The sequence below is a fragment of the Cervus elaphus genome, chromosome 18, assembly GCF_910594005.1.
Source record: "Cervus elaphus chromosome 18, mCerEla1.1, whole genome shotgun sequence".
Classification (NCBI taxonomy): Eukaryota; Metazoa; Chordata; class Mammalia; order Artiodactyla; family Cervidae; genus Cervus; species Cervus elaphus.
The window spans coordinates 47,846,456-47,864,784 of NC_057832.1; positions in this window are offsets into that span (position 1 = coordinate 47,846,456).

The following is an 18,329-nucleotide window of genomic DNA, read 5'->3' on the forward strand; positions in this document are numbered from 1 at the left end:
TGAGAGAGCAAGTGAGAAAGTTGTGATAATATCTGGGGTCTGAGAAGGAAAACTGAGACCATATTTTTGCTGGCTTCTTAATAAAATGTATTTATTTACTCTTACAAATTATAATGCATTAATTAGTCACCATTTGTCAGTGTCCTAAATAGAATCACTTTGGTTTGCAGTTCCTCAGTGTTTTAGTCCAGGAGTTTTATTGCCATTCTATTCCCTTAGAACTTCCCAGGGTGGCTCAGACGGTAAAGCGTCAGCCTACAATGTGGGAGACCCGGGTTAGATCCCTGGGTCAGGAAGATGCTCTGGAGAAGCAAATGGTAACCCACTCCAGTACTCTTGCCTGGAAAATCAATGGATGGAGGAATGTGGTAGGCTATGGTTCATGGGGTTGCAAAGAGTCGGACATGAATGAGCGACTTCACTTTCTTTCTTTCATTCCATTATTACCCTGCACAGGCACCATCCTTAATCTACACAACCCTAGACATGCTTTCTATTTCATTTCAACAAGTCACACCACTTTCATGTATACTTATATTAATATAAGTCTTATTTTAGCCAGTATAAATGTTTCTTTTGGCTCTTAAATTTGCAAATATCTCAATTGCATGTGTTGTTTGGGAAAGCTGATTTTAAAAGTATTAATAACTTTAAGATAAAACTATATTTACGGTAATTCGGGAACATTTTATAGTACTATGAAGAACGGGCTTCCCAGGTGGCTCAGTGAGTAAAGAACCCGCCTACAATGCAGGAGATGCAGGAGATGTGGGTTCAATGGCAAGCTACAATCCGTAGGATCACAGAGTCGGACATGAGTGAAGTGACTGAGCATGCACGCACAAACGCACTATGAGGAACAAGTTCTTTTTTTTTTTTTTTCCCCCTCATGGTGTCTTTGTCTGTTTTGGTATTAGAGTGCTGCTCATCATGGAATGACTTCAGATGTGTTCCTTCCCTTTCAATTTTTGGGAATAATTTAAGCAGGGTAAGTGTTAACTGTTTGAATGTTTGGTAGACTTCACCTGCGAACCATCTGGTCTTAGACTTTTGTTTGTTCAGATGTTGGTTTTTATTACTGATTCATAGTCATTACTGGTAATTGATCTGTACATATTTTCTATTTCTTCCTGATTCAGTCTTGTGAGATCATCTATTTCTAGGAATTTATCCATTTTTTTAGGTTGTGCATTTTTGGGGGGCATATAATTGTTCATAGTAATCTCTTACTGTTTGTATTTCTGTGGTATTTATGGTAAGTTTTCCTTTTTTTTCTGATTTTATTGATTTGGATAAATCATGTTTTTCTTCATGAATCTTGTTATTCATTGTCCAGTCGCTGAGTTGTGTCTGACTCTTTGCGACCCCATATATTGCAGCACTCCAGGCTTCCCTGTCCTTCACTGTCTCCTGGAGTTTGCTGAAACTAATGTCCACTGAGTCAGTGATGCCATCCAACCATCTTATTCTCTGTCACCACCTTCACTTCCTGCCCTCAGTTTTCCCAGGATCATGGTTTCTTCCAATGAGTCTGCTCTTCCCATCAGGTGGCCAAAGTATTGGAGCTTCAGCATCAGCATATCCTTGCTGTCCAAGGGACTCTTAAAGAGTCTCCTCCAGCACCACAGTTTGAAAACATCAATTCTCTGGCACTCAGCCCTCTTTACGGTCCAATTCTCACATCCATACATGACCACTGGAAAAACCATAGCTTTGACTATATGGCCCTTTGTTGGCAAAGGATGTCTCTGCTTTTTAATATGCTATCTAGGTTTGACACAGCTTTTCTTCCAAGGAACAAGCATCTTTTAATTTTGTGGCTATAGTCACCATCTGCAGTGATTTTGGAGCCCAAGGAAATAAAATGTCACTGTTTCCACTTTTCCCCCATCTATTTGCCATGAAGTGAAGTGATGAAGCTAGCTAAAGGTTTATCAGTTTTATTTAACTTTTCAGAGAACCAACTCTTACTTAGCTTCATTGACCGTTTCTATTATTTTTTGTTGTTGTTGTTTTTAATTAATTTATTTTCTGAAGGGTCATTGCTTTACAGAATTTTGCTCTTTTCTGTCAAACCTCAACATGAATCAGCCACAGGTATACATATATCCCCTCCCTTTTGAAACTCCCTCCCTTCTCCCTCCCATCCCATCCCTCTAGGTTGGTACAGAGCCCCTGTTTAAGTTTTCTGAGCCATTGGCTATCTATTTTACTTATGGTAATATAAGTTTCCATTTCCATACATCTCACCCACTTCTCCCCTCACTTTTCCCCTTAGGGAAATTCCTTTAATGCTGTGGTAAAGTCAGTGCTGCTGAATTCTTTTAGCTTTTGATTGTTTGTAATCCTCTTTATTTCTCCTTCAAATCTAAATGACAGCTTTGCTGAGTAGAGTATTCTTGGTTTTAGATTTTTCCCTTCATAATTTTAAATGTATTTTGTCACTCTCTCCTGGTCTACAATATTTCTGCTAGAAATTCACTGGACACCTTCTGCTTTGTTTTGAATGTGCATTCTGCCTCCACTCAGTTTAAATTCCTTGAAGGCATCAGCAATATCTTGTCATTAATATTTTTACATCCTTTATTCTACAATGTTTTCACATGATAATGCCCCAATCATATAATTATTAATATTTTATAGTCCATTCTATTTTTGAAGGCTTATCAGTATCATCCAGAGGTTTAAAGTGTTTATACAAATTGTGCAACTCACACTGAAGGTTAAGAATTTGGGATTTTATATTTGATTGCATTATTAATTTGAATTAGTAATTGGGGCTATTTTAAAATGTTTATTGTATTTCACACACTAGAACATACACCTGGAAAAGAGAGGAACTATTAACTTTAAGAGTTTTACATTTAAATTTATAAATGTAGTTATTAAAGTGAAAATGGAAAAGAGAGTTTAGTTTACTAATGGACACTGATATTTACTTCATACAACTTAATATAATTTTGATTATGTTGGTAAACATTTTCCGGTCTGATTTTATGTGTGTGTGGGAGGGGAAACATTGATGTCATATCTTTTAGGGGAAGGGATTATGTCAGTTATTGCAAAAATATTCTGAGTCAAGAATAGTCCACTTATGACTTATGTTAAAATATGCCATCTGCTGTGCATTGAAAGTTTCACAATATTGTTACTCAATTAGCAAAAGATCCTCATTTGATGAATTTTCTTAACTGATAGAAATCTCAGATAAAATGTTGCAACAAAATGAAATAGAGAAAAGGCATATTTGGATTTTAGTGGGTTTTTTTCCCATATATTTTAATGCTTTACAAAATACTGTCTAGTTTTCAGATATCTTATTTTTTACATGGCTAAACTCAAATTCAATGAAAGTATGGAACATATGACTATACCCTAAACCTTTCTTTCTATAAAATAATAATAATAAAATATTTAATAAGTAGATTTGACACTATGGAGTGTTAAAAGTTGATGAACTCTTTTCAAAATAGAGAAGGTTCAGTTCAGTCGCTCAGTTATGTCTGACTCTTGGCGACCCCATACACTGCAGCACGCCAGGCCTCCCTGTCCATCACCAACTCCCAAAGTTTAAGTATAAACTCATGTCCATTGAGCTGCTGATGCCATTCAACCATTTCATCCTCTGTTGTCCCCTTCTCCCCCTGCCTTCAATCTTTCCCAGCATCAGGGTCTTTTCAAATGAGTCAGTTCTTCGCATCAGGTGGCCAAAGTATTGGAGTTCCAGCTTCAGCATCAGTCCTTCCAATGAAAATTCAGGACTGATTTCCTTTAGGATGGACTGGTTGGATCTCCTTGCACTCCAAGGGATTCTCAAGAGTCTTCTCCAACAGCACAAGTCAAAAGAATCAATTCTTCAGTGCTCAGCTTTCTTTATAATCCAACTCTCACATCGATAAATGACTACTGGGAAAACCATATTGACTAGATCGACCTTTGTTGGCAGAGAAATGTCTCTGCTTTTTAATATGCTGTCTAGGTTGGTCATAACTTTTCTTCCAAGGAGCACGCGTCTTTTAATTTCATGGCTACAATCACCATCTGCAGTGATTTTGGAGCCCCCCCAAAAAAGTTTGTCACTGTTTCCAATGTTTCCCCATCTCTTTGCCATGAAGTGATGGGACAAGATGCCATGATCTTAGTTTTCTGAATGTTGAGTTTTAAGCCAACTTTTTCATTCCCCTCTTTCACTTTGATCAAGAGGCTCTTTAGTTCTTCTTCACTTTCTGCCATAAGGGTGGTGTCATCTGCATATCTGAGGTTATTGATGTTTCTCCCGGCAATCTTCATTCCAGCTTGTGCTTCATCCAGCCCAGCATTTCTCATGATGTACTCTGCATAGAAAGAAGTTAAATAAGCAGGGTGACAACATACAGCCACGAGGTACTCCTTTCCTGACTTGGAACCAGTCTGTTTGTTCCATGTCCAGTTCTAATTGTTGCTTCCTGACCTGCATACAGATTTCTCAGGAGGCAGGTCAGGTGGTCTGGTATTCCCATCTCTTTAAGACTTTTCCACAGTTTGTTGTGATCCACACAGTCAAAGCCTTTGGCATAGTCAATAAAGCAGATGTTTTTCTGGAACTATCTTGCTTTTTCAATGATCCAACAGATGTTGGCAATTTGATTTCTGGTTCCTCTGCCTTTCCTAAATACAGCTTGAACATCTGGAAGTTAATGGTTCATGTACTGTTGAACCCTGGCTTGGAGAATTTTGAGCATTACTTTACTAGCATATAAGATGGGTGCAATCATGTAGTAGTTTGAGCATTCTTTGGCATTGCCTTTCTTTGGGATTTTAATGAAAACTGACCTTTTTCAGTCCTGTGGCCACTGCTGAGTTTTCCAAGTTTGCTGGCATATTGAGTGCAGCACTTTCACAGCATCTTTTAGGATTTGAAATAGCTCAACTGGAATTCCATCACATCCACTAGCTTTGTTCATAGTGATGCTTTCTAAGGCCCACTTGACTTCGCATTCCAGGATGTCTGGCTCTAGGTGAACGATCATACCACCATGATAATCTGGGTCGTGAAGATTTTTCTTGAATACTTCTTCCACGTATCCTTGCCACCTCTTCTTAATATCTTCTGTTTCTGTTAGGTCCATACCATTTCTGTCCTTTATTGTGCCCATCTTTGCATGAAATTTTCCCTTGGTATCTCTAATTTTCTTGAAGAGATGTCTAGTCTTTCTCATTCTATTATTTTCCTCTATTTCTTTGCATTAATCACTAAGAAATTCTTTCTTATGTCTCCTTGCTATTCTTTGGAACTCTGCATTCAATTGCATATATCTTTCCTTTTCTCCTTTGCCTTTCACTTTTCTTCTTTTCACAGCTACTTCTAAGGCCTCCTCAGACAACCATTTTGTTTTGTTGCATTTCTTTTTCTTGGGGATGATCTTGATCCCTGCCTCCCGTACAATGTCACAAACCTCTGTCCATAGCTCTTTAGGCACTCTGTCTATCAGAGAAGGTACACACATGATTTAACATATTCTTTGGTTGTTCAAAGTGTCATTCCGAGAGGAAATAAATGCTTAGATATTTCTGATTAAGAAAGTAAGAATTTGGGGAAAAAAAGATTGATATTTCTGTCAGTGTAAGTATTAGGTAGGGCTCCATAATTCTGAAGACTATAAAATACAAAAACACATAAGAAATCTCAGAACCTCTTACTATGGACTCTTCTTAAAATAGGAAAGTTTCCTCATTGGCTTAGGTAAGTTTACCCAGACTAGTCTGTCATGGACCACCATTCTGTAGGATACTAAAAGCTGTGCTGAGAACAGAGTGTTTGGGGCTTGAATAAGTTTTAGAGATGCTTGGATGTTTTATATAGGTCACTTAGCTGCACACTTGTCAAGGGCCTTCAGATGTTCATATGTGCTTTGAAGCTACACAAAGGAGTATGGTATAGCATATTTTTCAAATTTACTGTACTACAAAAACCTCCTTACAATTATGAAGATGATATTTATACCTCTCGCATTAAAGTTCTGATAAATGAAGTACAGGAAAAGATTTACATATTTTCTGAACAAGAGTAAGTAGTAACTATACAGTATGAGTTTTTTATTGTCTTTAATAATCTATAGTAATTTCTGTCTCCCAAAAAACATCTCTCAGCAATCTTTCTATTTGGCAAATTTTTCCAGATCAATCTTTTTTTTTTTTTTTTTCACATGATTTGCCCTTTTGTACTTAATTTGAGTAAAATTTAGACACTTAGGGGGAGTTTAGGAATATACTTCTTGGTATATGTGTACCACTTACTTGATATTTCATATCATTAATATGAATAACACAAAAGTTATAAGAGAACAATATTTTACCACCCAAAACTAAAAATAGAAAAAAAGAAAATAGCCCATTTTCCCACTGTTTGACTAGTGCTCACAGTATCCTCTCTGCTGAAATTATTTGGAAGTGGGGAAACCAAGAGGGAAAAAAGACAAGAAAAGATTATAGAAAGAAAAGAAAGAGGAAAAGGGGGGAAAAAAATGTCTGGAGGAGAGCTGGGAAAGTTTTCTGGAGGTTGTTTACATGTCCCTGGAAATAAAGTCAGCAAAATTATGTAAAGCATTTTTCTTTATTAGTCTGCTTCCTTCTTTGTCAGAGTCATTTGTATTTCTAAATCCACTTGTAAAAACCAAATATTCGGAGTGACCCTAAAATTAACAAATATAGAGTATGAGTATAGATCCTCTATATTCATAGTCAGTGTCCCATTTTTATTCTTTCATCTTCTCCATCCCTTTTTTACTTGCTGCCTCCCTCAAATACATCATACCCATGACCCAAAAAGGAAAAACAAAATTCTCAATATATTAGTATTGCTCTGTAAAATATTATAACACCCTTCTCACCTTCAAAGGCTTTAGTATCTTTCCTCTGCCATAGCAAACAGATGAACATGGTTGGAACTTCAGGAAGCCTGCACAACAGTGAAGAACTGAGGTGTAAATGGAGGCACAAAGGCAGAAGTTCAGCTGCCCACTTGACATCACTACTCGGATGCACTCTCATCATCTAAACTGAATGACTCCAAAACTAAAGACTACTCCCTCCTTTCCCCTCAGTCTTTTTTTCAATAAAAGGCACATCAATCTGGCTTGCCCAAATCACAATCCAGAGACTCCTTTATTCCTATTGGCCTACTATGTCTATATGAACTGTCCTTGACTGTTTAACTCATCCACCAGCCACTCTTTTCTCTTTGCTCACTTTATTTCAGCTACATCAGACTCTTTCTATTGTGGAAGTACTCCACAAAGTCTTTGTATCAGCTATTCTTTCTGCCTGGAATTACATTTTTTAACCTTCATTTTTAAATTAAACTACAGGAATACAATTATTTTTGAAAAAACATGAAAATGTACAAGTATTAATAATGATTAATGAGCTTAAGCTCCCAAGTTTCCACTGCACTAATTATCAGATGTAGATATACATATTTGAAAGTTATCATTGCCCTTATATTATGGTTGTTTTCCACAATATTTTATAATCTTTTTCTAGAATTATAACTATGCATCTACATTTTCAGCTTCATTTGCTTACCATGGTAAGTTTAGCCAATACCACATTGTCAATTTTTCCAGAATTTCACGATTAAGCATAAATTTTTTTAAATGCTTGCTTATCTTGCGATTTTTTGAGGTTCTTAAAGCAATGGATCAATGTGTTTCACTGGTCCTTAGACATTTTCAGTCATTTTCACTTCAAAATTGTCCCTTCATAATTTTCTCTCTCTTCTTCTGGGACTCAGATTGGTTGGTTGGTTGCTATTAAGTCGTGTTCGATTCCTGTGACCCCATGGACTGTTGCCTGCCAGGCTCCTCTGTCCATGGGATTCTCCAGGCAAGAATACTGGAGTGGGTTGTCATTTCCTTCTCCAGGGGATCTTCCTGACCCAGGAATTGAGCCCCGCCTGCATTGCAGGTGGATTCTTTACCGACTGAGGTATGAGGGAAACCCAATGGTTGGGATTTCTACACTAGGAGTCAAACCTGGGCCACATAGGTGAAAACCAGGCATCCTACCCACTAGACCATGTAGGGGACTCAGATTAAATTTGCTAAACCCTCTAGTAACTCTTCTAGCTCTCTTACTATTTTCTGAGTTGTCTATATTTCTATATTCTCACTACATTAATTCAGTATAGTTTCTAATGACCTACCCTACAGTTCAGAATATATCAAACATATATAACTGGCTTGTAAACCCATTTTTTGAGCCCTTAATGTCAACTGAGATTTAAGTTGTTATAACTTCAGGGGACTTTTTTTGCATAATTATATCACATTTTATAGTTTTCAGATTTTACTGAATCTTTAAGCTTAGTCTTTACGTCCACTAACAGGAACTTTTCTTATTTCTAATAACTGGAGAGCAGAGTTCTATTTTTGCTGTATGCTGTTTCTGTTGTTTATGGTTAATACTGTCTAGATTCTTTTTATACCTCATTATCTGTAATTGTTTGCTAAATATTTATTTTAAAAATTGTATTTATAAGCAATTTGAGATTTAGGAAATGATACATTCCTTCAGAGGGAAACTTCATTTCCTTCTACCAGTCACATAAGGGTGATGACCATCTGATACCAAGCTTGAGGTTTTGGGACCATGTAGATAACCACTAAGAGAACATTTATGTTCCCTATTCCAAAGGGAACAATCTGTCAGGGATTCAGGCCGGAAGAAGAGTAATTCCCTTTGATAGGACTGAACTTCAGTATTTGCTTCACACTCTACCAAAATTCCAGCTTTACAACTTAGGTAGTTCCCATAGTCAAATATTGACTGGGAGTTAGTGTTAGCTGCTCAGTCATGTCTGATTCTTTGTAACCTCACGGGCTGCAGCCCACCAGGTTCCTCTATCCATGGGATTTCCAAGGCAAGAATACTGGAATGGGTTGCCATTTCCTTCTCTAGAGGATACACCACTTTAAAATCAAATATACTCTCTGCTCTTTGCCTGGTATAACTTCAGATATGCAGATGACAACACCCTTATTGCAGAAGTGAAGAAGAACTAAAGAGCCTCTTGATGAAAATGAAAGGAGAGGATTGGAAGAATCAATATTGTCAAAATGGCTATTCTACCCAAAGCAATCTATAGATTCAATGCAATCCCTATCAAGCTACCAACGGTATTTTTCACAGAACTAGACCAAAGAATTTCACAATTTGTATGGAAATACAAAAAACCTCGAATAGCCAAAGTAATCTTGAGAAAGAAGAATGGAACTGGAGGAATCAACCTGCCTGACTTCAGACTCTACTACAAAGCCACAGTCATCAAGACAGTATGGTACTGGCACAAAGACAGAAATATAGATCAATGGAACAGAATAGAAAGCCCAGAGATAAATCCACGAACCTATGGACACCTTATCTTTGACAAAGGAGGCAAGGATATACAATGGAAAAAAGACAACCTCTTTAACAAGTGGTGCTGGGAAAACTGGTCAACCACTTGCAAAAGAATGAAACTAGAACACTTTCTAACACCATACACAAAAATAAACTCAAAATGGATTAAAGATCTAAATGTAAGACGAGAAACTATAAAACTCCTAGAAGAGAACATAGGCAAAACACTCTCCGACATAAATCACAGCAAGATCCTCTATGACCCACCTCCCAGAATATTGGAAATAAAAGCAAAACTAAACAAATGGGACCTAATGAAACTTAAAAGCTTTTGCACTACAAAGGAAACTATAAGTAAGGTGAAAAGACAGCCCTCAGATTGGGAGAAAATAACAGCAAATGAAGAAACAGACAAAGGATTAATCTCAAAAATATACAAGCAACTCCTGCAGCTCAATTCCAGAAAAATAAATCACCCAATCAAAAAATGGGCCAAAGAACTAAACAGACATTTCTCCAAAGAAGACTTACAGATGGCTAACAAACACATGAAAAGATGCTCAACATCACTCATTATTAGAGAAATGCAAATCAAAACCACAATGAGGTACCATTACATGCCAGTCAGGATGGCTGCTATCCAAAAGTCTACAAGCAATAAATGCTGGAGAGGGTGTGGAGAAAAGGGAACCCTCTTACACTGTTGGTGGGAATGCAAACTAGTACAGGCGCTATGGAAAACAGTGTGGAGATTTCTTAAAAAACTGGAAATAGAACTGCCATATGACCCAGCAATCCCACTTCTGGGCATACACACTGAGGAAACCAGATCTGAAAGAGACACGTGCACCCCAATGTTCATCACAGCACTGTTTATAATAGCCAGGACATGGAAGCCACCTAGATGTCCATCAGCAGATGAATGGATAAGGAAGCTGTGGTACATATACACAATGGAATATTACTCAGCCATTAAAAAGAATTCATTTGAACCAGTTCTAATGAGATGGATGAAACTGGAGCCCATTATACAGAGTGAAGTAAGCCAGAAAGATAAAGAACATTACAGCATACTAACACATATATATGGAATTGAAAAAGATGGTAACGATAACCCTATATACAAAACAGAAAAAGAGACACAGAAATACAGAACAGACTTTTGAACTCTGTGGGAGAAGGTGAGGGTGGGATGTTTCAAAAGAACAGCATGTATACTATCTATGGTGAAACAGATCACCAGCCCAGGTGGGATGCATGAGACAAGTGCTCGGGCCTGGTGCACCGGGAAGACCCAGAGGGATGGGATGGAGAGGGAGGTGGGAGGGGGGATCGGGATGGGGAATACATGTAACTCCATGGCTGATTCATGTCAATGTATGACAAAACCCACTGAAATGTTGTGAAGTAATTAGCCTCCAACTAATAAAATAATAATAATAATAATAATAATAATAATAAAGAAAATCAAAGGAGAGTGAAAAAGTTGGCTTAAAGTTCAACATTCAGAAAACTAAGATCATGACTTCTGGTCCCAACACTTCATAGCAAATAGGTAGGGAAACAGTGGAAACAGTAACAGACTTTATTTCCTTGGGCTCCAAAATCACTGCAGATGGTGATTGCAGCCATGAAATTAAAAGACACTTACTCCTTGGAAGAAAAGTTATGACCAACCTAGACAGCATATTAAAAAGCAGAGACATTACTTTGCCAACAAAGGTCCATCTAGTCAAGGCTATGGTTTTTCCAGTAGACATGTATGGAAGTGAGAGTTGGACTATAAACAAAGCTGAGTGCCAAAGAATTGATGCTTTTGAACTGTGGTGTTGGAGTAGATGCTTGAGAGTCCCTTGGACTGCAAGGAGATTCAACCAGTCCATTCTAAAGGAAATCAGTCCTGAGTATTCACTGGAAAGTCTGACACTGAAGCTGAAGCTTCAATACTTTGCTGACCGGATGCAAAGAGCTGACTCATTCGAAAAGACCCTGATGCTGGGAAAGATTGAAGGCAAGAGAAGGGGACGACAGAGGATGAGATGGTTGGATGGCATCACCAACTTAATGGACATGAGTTTGAGTAACTCCAGGAGTTGGTGATGGACAGGGAGGCCTGGTGTGCTATGGTCCAGTATTCTTGCCTGGATAATTCCATGGACAGAGGAGCCTGGTAGGCTACAGCCCACGGGGTTGCAAAGAGTCGGACATAACTGAGCAACTTCACTTTCATAACTATACTAATTTTAGAGAAAAGGAGATGTTCAAATAACTTGTAAAAAGAACATAGGAACAGATTTTCAATATTAATTCTGCTTGATTCTTCCCTTCTAGCCCATCTAATGCATAATTAATTATTTCCTAGCAAAGTAGGGCAAAGGGGGAAACTTACTTAAACAAGAAAACACTGCCATCATCTGGACAGGATATGAGCAAAAAGCTATTCAGGGGACAGTTGCTTTTCAGCCGGCCTTCCCCATAGTTCTGTGAGTCATCAGCTAAAAGAGCATGACCTTATCACCTTTAAATATAAATGACTAAAAGATGAGTTACTTGTATTGCTACTTATGATGGAGTTGAAGGCCAGAGGGGTAAGGAGCTAGTTCAACAGAGGAGGTTTCTTTACCTTTGATGGGAGACTTGGATAATAGCTATTGACAAAAAAAGTACAACAGCCTTGTGAGACAAGTAATAGAAATCATAGAGAAACATGTGGTGGTAAGAATTCAAAAGGGCCCCAGTGGGGGAAAAAACTCAGAATTTATTCTAAAACAAAGGCGTAATGGTGCTTGCCCTGTAATTGCAGATAGCAGAAAGTATTATATGAAACAGGAAAAATGCTCCAAAGGAAATTATAATCTTTTATAAAAGGTCACTGCAGTCCTTGGAAAAACTTGATTTACACATTTATTTTTTTGCATTATATTACATGGAATCAAGGGCTTGCCAGGTGGCGCTAGTGGTAAAGAACCTGTCTACCAATGCAGGAGACATGGGTTCAATCTCTGGGTGGGAGATCCCCTGGAGTAGTGCATGGCAGCCCACTCCAGTATTCTTGCCTGGAGAATCCCATGGACAGAGGAGCCTGGCGGGCTACCATTCACAGGGTTGCAAAGAGTCAGACAAGACTGAAATGACAGCACGCATGTGGAATCAAAGACTTTCACAGCTACAAAGCTATACTAAAATTCACATTTTCAAATTACAGAGGAAAAAACAAGAAAAACAAAATGACTTATCCAGGGCCACACAGCTAGAGGCAGAGCCAGTTCCAGAAACAAAATCTACTACTTTTTAAAATTAAAAACTTTGGTTTTATTATCTACTTATTTTGAACCAAGATCATAAAATACATAATACTGAAATTTAGTCAAAATCTCAAAAGAACTATAGCTAAAAAAATAATAATTTTAAAGGAAGGGTTAATAAAAATGCTGCCCAGATGAAAGTAAGGTTCAATTTACTTTACAGCCTAAAGGAATCTGGCCTAATTCCTGGCAGAGAGGCCCAATCCCAGGTAGAGATCCAGCAAACTCCTCCTAAGGAGTAAGCCAAGGTGGGTGTCATCTGGCTTCCTTCCCTATCTCAGTCTGTGATCTGATTCCATCTCTGACTGGGAAGAAGCCTTCTAAGGACAAGTGGTGGTGGGGGGGGGGTGACTGGGGGCGCAGGGGGAAGGAGTGGGGAGGTGTTAGTTTTTTTGGCAGAAAATGAGTTGAAATGCAGAAGAAGCAAAAACATATGCTAACAAGCAGTAGCATAAAATGAAATGATGTGCATAGGACAGTCCTTCCCAACCCCTGGGTGAATAAACCTCCTGGGGCTAACCAATTCAGAAATTGGCAAGAGTTCCTCACCCAGAGATTTTTTTTTTTTAAAGCAGCTTTTAAAAGTTTGGTTTTACTTTTGCAGATTAGAATTACTTTCAGTTCCTCACGTGGAGTCAGTGGTGTTCTGTGGTTGTGCAACCTGTAAGGAGATGAGTTTGAAACTCTAGCTCTAAATTTCTCAAATACAGGTCATACATTGAGATTAAAGGCTTATGAAATAGTACTTATAGTTCTCAATATTATACATATGATTTATATATTGCTCAGCTACCTTAATTCACCAGTTTGATTTTTCAAACTCTGTCTCTATGTACCTCATGAGCATTCTCAGGATGTTCATCTGTCTAAACACATACCCAAAGCCTACTTTAGTCTAGTGATCCTGTCTGGGAACCGTGCAGTCTCATTTCTTGATGTTATAGTCCTGAAGGCAGAAGGAGTAGGGGTGGCAAATGTGGCCCCTGGATCATTTCAAGTTTTATCACTTAAGTATATGGTCAATGATGTCCAGTGGATAAGCTTGATTTTGCGGGGCTTTTTTGGTAATAGTAACAATAAGCTAAAAAAAAAATGTTATTTTTATTAACCTCATAATAATGAAGCATACGTTTTAGTCAACTGATTTTTTTTCTTACAGTGTTATGAAGTAAAGTGAAAGAAAGTGAAGTCACTCAGTCGTGTCTGACTCTTTTTGACCCCATGGACTATGCCTGCCAGGCGCCTCTGTCCATGGGATTTTCCAGGCAAGAATACTGGAGTGGGTTGCCAGGCTATGCTTTGCGTTTAATGTATCTAGAGTCCAAAGTGCTCTTCTGAGGTTTACTCAAAATGACAAAACTCTACCAAGCCCAGAATTTATTATTTCCCACTGAACCTGACTTTGCTCCAGTATTTTCTATTTCAGTCACGGCGGTACCATCTGCAAACCCCCCAAACAAGAGCTCTGGCTTCTTACGGTGACAGCCCTGGTTCACACCATTCTTCTCCCTGCTCCCTATGGCTCAGATCTCCAGGTGTGCTGATTTTGACATCTAATTATGTCTTGAAAAGGCTCATTCCTCTTCCATTTTACCTCTTCTCCCCTAGTTGAAGTGAAGTCGCTCAGTCGTTTCGGGTTCTTTGCGACCCCATGGACTGTAGCCCACCAGGCTCCTCCGTCCATGGGATTCTCCAGGCAAGAGTACTGGAGTGGGTTGCCATTTTCTTCTCCAGGGAATCTTCTCGACCCAGGGATCAAACCCAGGTCTCCCACATTGCAGGAAGATGCTTTAACCTCTGAGCCACCAGGGAAGTAGGGGAAGCCCTCATTATTTCCCTCCACTGCCTCAGCATCGTAAAAGACTAAACACAAATTGGTTCTCCCTCAAGCCATCCTCTTCCATGCTGTTAGAGCGACCCTTTTAAAAGGCACACATGACAAAGACAGATTATGAATACGGCTCTCCGTCTGCCAGGATGCAGATACCAACCTTCTTAGTGACCTCAGAGCTCACTCCATACCTCTTCCCTCCTTGTTAACTCTGCTTCATGCAAACAGATATCACAGTAGCTGCTTGAAAAAATGGTGATTTGTTTTACCATTTGTTTTTATTTGTTCCTCTGTTTCTTCCCTCAATAACTTTGTCATGGTCTTCTGTCCTCCTGACATAGTTCTGCCTACCATCTCTATTAGTTGCTAACTTCATAAGTTTTGAGATTGACCCTAGGTGTAACCTTCTCTTGTACTTTATCCTGACCAGCTGACTGGCTGGATCCCATTTTCTTGTTCAGTTTATGCCAGACCTGTTGTCTGGGAGCAAAACACTGCTCTAGATCAATTCCATCTGTTTTTAGATGAATATCCTTAAAGAAGCTACTTTCCCTGGGGCAACACGATCTCAGTTCTGTGGTTGTTAACTGGGACTAATCCTTTGGAGTTTGAACAACAGTCACATGTAAAACTCCTGTGATGTTATTCTCACAGTTGATCCCTCTTCCTTGGAGCTTCTGCTTCCACATCAAGTGTCACCTAATACGTTCAGGGCTGCAGGGGGAACAGGTGTTTATCAATGAACCACAGATTCTGATATTTTGCTTTCCCTTCTATGAAATGGAATTTAGAAAACCACACACATGAATGATTTTAAAAATAATTATGACCTTGAGTTTATTTTAATTTTAGAGATTAAGTTAATCAATAGTAGTTTGGATCACCTTAAGTCTTCAGTTAAGTATCAGTACTTAACTTTCCATCTATACTTTTGTGGGGTTTTTTGTTATAGTGTGTAATATTAAGTATTCTGACAGTAATTTTTTGTTTATTAATATAAACAACAATCCCATGGTGGTGGGTTTTTCAGTTAAAATTAGGTTTGGCTACAATCGACAAAAATTCAAAATAATCATTTTATTCCTGTTTCATATAAAAGCAATCTGGAGGTAGGAGTCCAGGGTTGGCATGGTAAATTAAGGGAATCACCAAGGAATGTATTTTATTGCTGCATTATTTTCAGTACTCAGTTCTTTTTCAGGTCCAAAGTAGTTGCTCAGAGTTCTATCATTAAGTCTGTTTTCCAGACAGCAGGGAAAAGAAAGGAAGGCTAGAAGGATATCCTCCATTTGAGATCACTTCCCAGGAGTCCCCTGGCCATAACTTAGTCTCATGGCCAAACTTTAGCTGAAAGAGTTGGTAAACTCTTGGACTCCATATGCCCAGGAGGGTATATCGTGGATGCTATTTTTAAGGAAGAAGTGGGGAATGAATTTGGGGGAATGCTATTAAGAGCCAACTATGTGATGGAAAGATTTGCTTTTTTAAAGAAAACATTTAAATTTTGTAGGTGACTACTTAACATATAGCTCTCTCTTCCTTGTGTAGTGGGGCTTAGAGGAAAAGGGTGGAAAGATAACAAATCAGTATTATTATACAGGCAACACTAGTGGTAAAGAACCCTCCTGCCAATGCAGGAGACATAAGAAACACAGGTTCAATCCCTGTGTCAGGTAGATCCCCTGGAGGGGGACATGGCTACCCACTCCAGTGTTCTTGCTTGGAGAATCCCATGGACAGAGGGGCCTGGCAGGCTAGAGTCCATGGGGTCGCAAAGAGTTGGACATGACAGAAGCAACTTAGCAGGCATTCACATACTTAGAGGAAGTAGTGACATAATTATGTAACTCATCTAGTAATAGTAACATTTTCTTTAAATGACAGGATCAGGCTATATAAAGGGACAATCAGGTATTTGTAAGGGGTTCAAAGAAGTACTCCATGTTATTTAGACTGAGAATGGGAATATACACTGAAGAAAATTCACATCTCCTCACATTCTCCTTTTATATTCATTCTTTTACAGTTTTCATCTGATCACAGTCCTGAAATTTCACTTTTTAAAACTTTAATTTTCACTATGTATAATTTTATTGTAATCATTTTTGTGGGAAAGAATGTACAGTGTACAATTGTTGGTATTTTGATAGAGGTTGCATTGACTCTGTAGATTGTCTTGGGTGGTATGGTCATTTTAACAGTATTGATTCTTCCAATCCATGAATACAAATACCTTTACATCTGCTTGTGCTGTCTTCAGTTTCTTTTATCAGAGTCACAGTTTTCAGAGTACAGGTCTTTTGCTTCCTTAGTTAGGTTTATTCCTAGGTAGTTAATGATATTTAATGTGATGGTAAATGGGATTGTTTCTTTAATTTCTCTTTCTGATCTTTCATTGTTAGTGTATAGAAATGAAACAGATTTATGTATATTGATTTTGTATCCTTCAATTTTATCAAACTCTTTAATGAGCTCTGGTAGTTTCCTGGTGGTGTCTTTACAATTTTCTATGTGTAGTATCATGTCATCTGCAAACAGTGACAGTTTTATTTCTCCCTTTCCAACTTGGATTCCTTTTAGTTATTTTTCTTCCCTGATTGCTATTGCCAGGACTCCTAAAACTATGTAGAATAAAAGTGGTGAGAATGGGCATCCTTGTTCTGTTCCTAATCTAAGAGGAAATGCTTTCAGCTTTTCACTGTTGAGTATTATGTTAAATGTGAGTTTGTCATATATGACCTGTATTATGTTAAGGTATGTTCCCTCTGTGCCTGATAAACAATATCTTGTTTAAGTTAGAAAGACAAAACTGTTTTTATTATCTTGTCATGAGTATTCAGGCAAACTCATGTGATTCCATTGTATATTGGATAATTATGAAAGAGTTGGATTTTATGCAGAAAAGAAAGTGGAATAACACTTTTTATGCATGCTCCATTTAAATAAATATAATTATATTCTCATGGTAAAACATGAGATTAGTAGATTAGTAGTAGATTAAAAATATTACCAAAGCCTGATACTCTATAGGAATTTCTTATGTGGAGTCTATGTACTTATGAGGATGAAAGTTTTATTCTACAATGCCAAATTCTACTTTAAAGTGTATATACAACACAATGCCTATTTTTTCATTATCAAATAGATGTTTGATTTGAAAAATATTTATGATTTGGTAATCTACTTCAAAGAAGTGATGTGCTATATACCCAAAATATAAAGTATATTTATTTATTGAGTGCCTCTTTTTTTTTTTTTTTACTTTATTGAGTGCTTCTTATATGACAGACACTAGAGTGAGAAATGAATATAGATTTATAATTTAATACCTAAAAATATCTGTATATCTTCATTTTACTTGCAAGTTAATGGAATATTAGAAAGTAGGTATGGTTGATAGTTATTGAATGTTCACATCCAATTTGTGCTTTTTAACTACAGATTTTTTTCATCTTCCTCTACCATGACATGCATTTTTATTCTCATTACTTCAGAATACCAGGATGAAATAGCTAAAACATCTATTTTGACAGATATTCTAGTGTTGTTGTTGTATCTCTATGGTCTGCCTTCCTGGTTTTTAAGTACATATGTCAAGGCAATTATTTTTTGCTTGTTGATACTCATGAAAATTTCTTGAAGCAGTGCAACAAGCCATTTATTCAAGAATGTGAAACTAGGCCCTGCTCTAAGTTAAAACATTTGTTAATTAATTTAACTTGCACATATTTATTGAACAGATGTCATGTGTTGGGTACTTTTCTAAGTACTGGGAACATAGCAGTGAATGATCCAGGCATAAACAAGTAAACAGG